The sequence below is a fragment of the Geospiza fortis genome, unplaced genomic scaffold (assembly GCF_000277835.1).
Source record: "Geospiza fortis unplaced genomic scaffold, GeoFor_1.0 scaffold344, whole genome shotgun sequence".
Taxonomy (NCBI): Eukaryota; Metazoa; Chordata; class Aves; order Passeriformes; family Thraupidae; genus Geospiza; species Geospiza fortis.
The window spans coordinates 64,025-70,226 of NW_005054584.1; positions in this window are offsets into that span (position 1 = coordinate 64,025).

Consider the following 6,202-nt stretch of genomic DNA (forward strand, 5'->3'; position numbering starts at 1 on the left):
TAGGGAAACAGCTGGAATAGGGAAACAGCTGGAATAGGGAAACTGCTGGGACACAGAAACAGCTGGGATAGAGAAACTCCTGGGACACAGAAACAGCTGGAATAGAGAAACAGCTGGAATACAGACACAGAAACATCTGGAATAGAGAAACAGCTGGAATAGGGAAACTGCTGGAATAGAGAAACTCCTGGGACACAGAAACAGCTGGGCTAGGGAAACAGCTGGAATAGGGAAACAGCTGGAATAGGGAAACTGCTGGGACACAGAAACAGCTGGGATAGAGAAACTCCTGGGACACAGAAACAGCTGGAATAGAGAAACAGCTGGAATACAGACACAGAAACATCTGGAATAGAGAAACAGCTGGAATAGGGAAACTGCTGGAATAGGGAAACTCCTGGGACACAGAAACAGCTGGGCTAGGGAAACAGCTGGAATAGGGAAACAGCTGGAATAGGGAAACTGCTGGAATAGGGAAACTCCTGGGACACAGAAACAGCTGGAATAGAGAAACAGCTGGAATAGGGAAACAGCTGGAATAGGGAAACTGCTGGAATAGGGAAACTCCTGGGACACAGAAACAGCTGGAATAGAGAAACAGCTGGAATAGGGAAACAGCTGGAATAGAGAAACAGCTGGAATAGGGAAACAGCTGGAATAGGGAAACTGCTGGAATAGGGAAACTGCTGGGACACAGAAACAGCTGGGATAGAGAAACTCCTGGGACACAGAAACAGCTGGAATAGAGAAACAGCTGGAATAGGGAAACAGCTGGAATAGGGAAACTGCTGGGACACAGAAACAGCTGGGATAGGGAAACAGCTGGAATAGAGAAACAGCTGGAATAGGGAAACAGCTGGAATAGGGAAACTGCTGGAATAGGGAAACTCCTGGAACACAGAAACAGCTGGAATAGAGAAACAGCTGGAATAGGGAAACAGCTGGAATAGGGAAACTGCTGGGACACAGAAACAGCTGGGATAGGGAAACAGCTGGAATAGAGAAACAGCTGGAATAGGGAAACAGCTGGAATAGAGAAACAGCTGGAATAGGGAAACAGCTGGAATAGGGAAACTGCTGGGACACAGAAACAGCTGGGATAGGGAAACAGCTGGAATAGAGAAACAGCTGGAATAGGGAAACAGCTGGAATAGGGAAACTGCTGGGACACAGAAACAGCTGGGATAGGGAAACAGCTGGAATAGAGAAACAGCTGGAATAGGGAAACACCTGGAATAGAGACACACCTGGAATGGAGACACACCTGGAATACAGAAATACCTGGAATACAGAAACACCTGGAATACAGACACAGAAACATCTGGAATACAGAAACACCTGGAATACAGACACACCTGTAATACAGAAACACCTAGGATACAGAAACACCTGGGACACAGAAACACCTGGGATACAGAAACTCCTGGGACACAGACATATTGTAAACAGACCCCCGGAACACAAACACATTGTATGTGCCCTGCACTCTCACCGTGCTGACAGAGGGGCCCACCTTGCACAGTCACCATGCTGGCAAAGGGGTTCACCTTGCACACTCACACTCCACGCTGGCAGAAGGCTGTGCCTTGCACACTCACCGTGCTGAAGCCCTGGGGCTCTCACCCTCACCATCCTGAGTTGCACGCTCGCTGTGCCAAGGCCAGCGGCAGGCTGGGACACGGGCACAGTGCCGTGCCAGGCCCAGTGCCACTCTGCTGCCTGCAGAGGAACAAAGCCTCTCAGTTCCCAAAGCACTGTGAGCATCACCCAGCGTCTCCCCATCCTGTGCCACGCTCCCTGCAGCTCTGCCGGGCCCTCTGAGCAGGGAGTGAGTGCCCTGCTGCTCCCACCTGGGCCTGTGAGAGCTGGGATTAACGCTGGGGGTCTGGAATCCCATTTCTGCTCACTGCAGACCCTCACGTGGAGTCCTTCCATGTGTTGGAAGCACTGTGTTTCCTATGGAGAACGCCAAACCCTTCTGGGCGAGGTGCCGATCTCCCTGAGGGGCTCTTATTTCTGCTTGCAGTTAAATCTGGGTATTTTCTCGGGAAGAGTTACTTGACTGAAAGGGTGATTAAACATTGGAAGGGGCTGCCCAGGGAGGCGGTGGAGTCTCCATCCCTGGACGTGTCCAGGGATTGGCTCAACATGGCACTCGGTGCTCTGGTCTGGTTGACAAGGTGGGGATCGGTCACAGGTTGGACTCGACGATCTTGGAGGCTTTTTCCAACCTGACAGGGACCCCGAGGGTGGGAGGGAGCAGAGCCCGTCTGGTGCCCCTCGCTGTAATCTGGGCTGATGACAGCAGATGGCTCCCGAAGCCCCTGGGAAACCCGCAGGGACCCCCGGCCCCGCGGGCAGCACAGCTGGGGCTCCAGGGCTGCGGTGAACGAGATGTCAGCTCCAGGGCTGCGTCCTTCAGGAAAAGTCCCGCAGGTCAGAGTTCCTGGTGACTCGTTTGTGTGACAACATCACTGCAGGACCTGCTGCGGTGCTGCTGCATGATGCAATCCCTGCCTCGGAGCTGGCTGAACTCTTGCCCTGACAAACCCTGCGCTGGTGCCCGCAGCCCTCTCCGCTGCCCGGGGAGTGCCATCCTGCGGGAAGGACGGAGTGCCCAGGGACAGGTGACGTGCAGGTGCCACAGCAGCCTCTGCCTGTTGAACAGGAGCAGCTCAGGGCTCAGTCTGCAGCCCCAGGGTGTTGGAATGGAGCCCGTTTCACCCACAGAGATGTTCCCCGTCCCTTTGCAGAGCAGGCAGAGCTCTGGTGGCTGCTCTCCTCCAGGAATAAAGTCCCTCCTGGCTCCTGGCATCTCTGAGAATTGTCAGTGGAGGGGGAAGCTAGTGCTGGGAACTGCCCTTCCATGACACCAGGTCCAAGGGAATCTTGGCTTTAAGTGATGTGAGCCCAGGAGCCTGATAATTCCCACAAGGTCCCGTAAGTGAACACATCCTGTGCCTCCCCGATGAGTCAGTTCTGCCTCTTAGAGACACGGGCTTTAAATGACCTGAAAGCCTCTTGCAGCTGCTAATTTAGAAATGGAATAATGATTAATTACAGATATATCTGTCCTTAGGGGTACTGGGTCTGGTTTAGGTGTTGGGTTTTGTGTGACTTCGGCACAGCTCAAAAGAGACCAGAATAATGTTTTTTCAGATGGGGTGGGGTCAAGAAGGACCAGTGAAAGATAGTTTAAGTGCCTTGACCTCGATTTTTTTTGGGTCTCTTCATTTGCTAAAGAGGTCAGGGTGAAAGGGTGAGTTTGTTTACCCCGAGCTCAGCGCTGCTGAGGACCTGGCTGGCTCTTTGTGCTGAGTCACAGCCCGCTGGCCGCCTGCGTGCTGTCCAAGCCCCGGGAACATTTCTGTCCCCAATTCACATCCTCGCAGTCCCGCTGGCCCTGGCAGGCTGGGCAGGGTGCACCGTGCTCCCATTTCTGTGAATATGAACTGTTACTGTCCAAGTGGAAAGATGTGTTTGCGGGTGTGAAAAATGCCAATCGCTTGTTTTCGAAATTTTAAAAGTTTAAGAGTAATAAAATGGTTATAAAAATAGTAATACCATCAGAGTAATAATAATTTGGACAATTTGAATCAAGACAATATGAGACAATAAAAACAAAGGGTTACAGACGCCCGGGTACCTTTTTCTGGGCATCACAAGCCCGAAAAAGGACCCCTGCTAACAAAGGATTAACCCTTGAGAGCAACAGCCTGTTGCATATTCATACACTTCATACATGATGCATAAATTCCATTCAAACACAGGATTCTGTCTGGTCTTCATCAACTTCTTCCTTCTAATCCTGACAGCGCCTTCAAGGTGGAAAGAAGTTCGTTTCTTCTGATAAGAAGGCAATAAATTCTTTTTCCCTGAAAGATTTAGGTGTCCTGTGGCTGCTATCTCGCTGCAAGTCCTCTCTTTTAAACAAAGCATCTTACATAGCACAGTTTCTATTTTAACAACTTTTATAACCTAAAACTACATTTAACACAGTACTCAAGAGCATCGATACAGCATCGCTTTCTAACGCAGCACATACAACATTCATTTGAATATTTGCCAAAAGCCAATCACAAAACACACGCGTTTTTCACGCGGGGCAGGAGCCAGCTGAGCTCCGATCCCCCCGACCCGCAGCGTCCCGGGGCTGGCGAGGTTTGCGTGAGCCCTGCTGGCTCTGTCCTGCCGTGACACCGCAGGCACGGCCGGGAGACGCTGCTTGTGTAACCGCAGCTCTTACGAAACGCAGCTGGTGTCCTGGGCCAGGGCCACGGCCGGGGAGCCCTGCTCTAGGGCTCTGTGTGCCTGGGGCTCCTCACTGGGCAAGGCTCACACCCGCTCTCTCAGCGCCTGGAACCATCCATCCCCTCTGGTCGCTTCCAAAATCCCGCTTTGAAAGCAGTTAGCCCAATTCCTTAATTCAGGTGAACTTCAACGGCCAGGTTACAAAAGGATCTGGGTAGTGCTTTAATGGAATTAAGCCAGTGCAGAATTTGAGTATTTATTTCAGCCGGGATCATTATGGTTTTGCAAAAGCCGGGCTTAAGCTGAATTAAGTGACTCAAATGAAGCAGCTTGTGGGCAGAGGAGGCCCTAGGGACATCAGACTTGTATAACCCAGAATATAACCCAATATAACCCAGAATTTCTAAGGCAGCTGCTGCTCTGCAGGTGAGACCTGGAAAGTGCTGTTCTGCCTTCTGCGGCACCTGCCAGGGAAAACCTTGGTGGTCATGAAACAGGGGACAAACCTCACCTGGGAGGAAAATAAACCTGGTCTTAGGGATGAAGACACAGGTATGGAAGATGGAGACCCCATGGTTTCCTCCCTAAAGGATTCCTTTATAGTTTTGTGTTAAAATAATACACACCTAGCAGCAGCATGGGCCAGGAGTGTGGAGGGAAGAGGAGCCTGGCCTGAGAATGGTGGGGAAAATTCCCAGATCCCTTTTCCAACAAACAAAAGCCCCTGAGAACACGGAGAAGAGCCGGAAGAGCTCAGTGCAGTAATTAAACTCTGCATCGGCTGTCAGCCTGCTGCGCATTCAGGTAAGAGATGTGTCCTTAGAGAGCTTCTCTGCAGCTCCTCTCAGCTGGGGCAGGATCTGCTGATCACCCAGGGCTGCACTTTGGGGCTTGGGCTGCTCCAGCAGTTCTGGAAACATCTCGGCATTGCTGCAGCAATTGATGCATTTCACTCTTGACCATCCTTTGCCAACAGATCTCCTAAACGGCCTGGATGTGCCTGTACCTGAGCCCTGGCTAACCATGCCTCACTGCCCAGCCCAGGATTTCTTGGATCCAGACGGGACTTGTGCTGGGAACTCAGGCAGATGTAAGCGGGCGTTGAGGCGACTTCAGGAAGACAGGTGTTGTCATGCTGAGCACTTCAAGAAATGAGACCCGGAGTCTCTTTTGCCATCTTTAGATGAAGGAATAATCCTGTTGGAGGGTGCTGAGCTGACTCCCAGCCAGCCTAGTGTTCCTGCTACATCCCACATCGCTGCTGTCCCAGACTGGGCTCGAGCTGCTGGCACTGCAATTCATCTTGTTTTCTGTTGTCTCCCCTTGCAGCGCTGTAATGTTTGTTTTACAATTCCCAAAGCGGTGATAGATTTTTGAGAGGAGATGTGTCTAATCTAGGAAAACTCTCCAGCTAAATTATAGTGGGTACTTTTTAGGCAGTTTAAAAATGGGCATAAAAGAACCATTCCTCTGGTTTTAGATGTCTTGCCTATTACTATGGACCTGAAAACAAACAAACACAACTATCTCATAACATTGCATGCTCATAAATAAATTTTTTTTTTGTACAATTCAAATCTGTAAATTTGCCGTTATTGATACTGTAGTAGGAGAAGAGCTTTGACACTCCATAAAGCTTTATTCCAAACCAAAACAGATCATTCCCAATCTGGTCTGCTGCTTTAAAAAGCAGACTGGTGCTGCACATGTGGGCACCTGGTGAGGAAACTTCCCTTTTCCCATCTGAGTTAGACTGAGTCTCTCCTGAGGTGGTCCTGAGCAGGAGCTGAGGGGTGCTGAGCAGATGCTGAGTGGTGCTGAGCAGATGCTGAGTGGGGCTGAGTCGGTCCTGAGCGGGAACTGAGGTGGTGCTGAGCAAGTGCTGACTGGTGCTGAGTCGGTCCTGAGCGAGTACTCAGCTCCTACTCAGCTCCCACTCAGCATCTGCTCA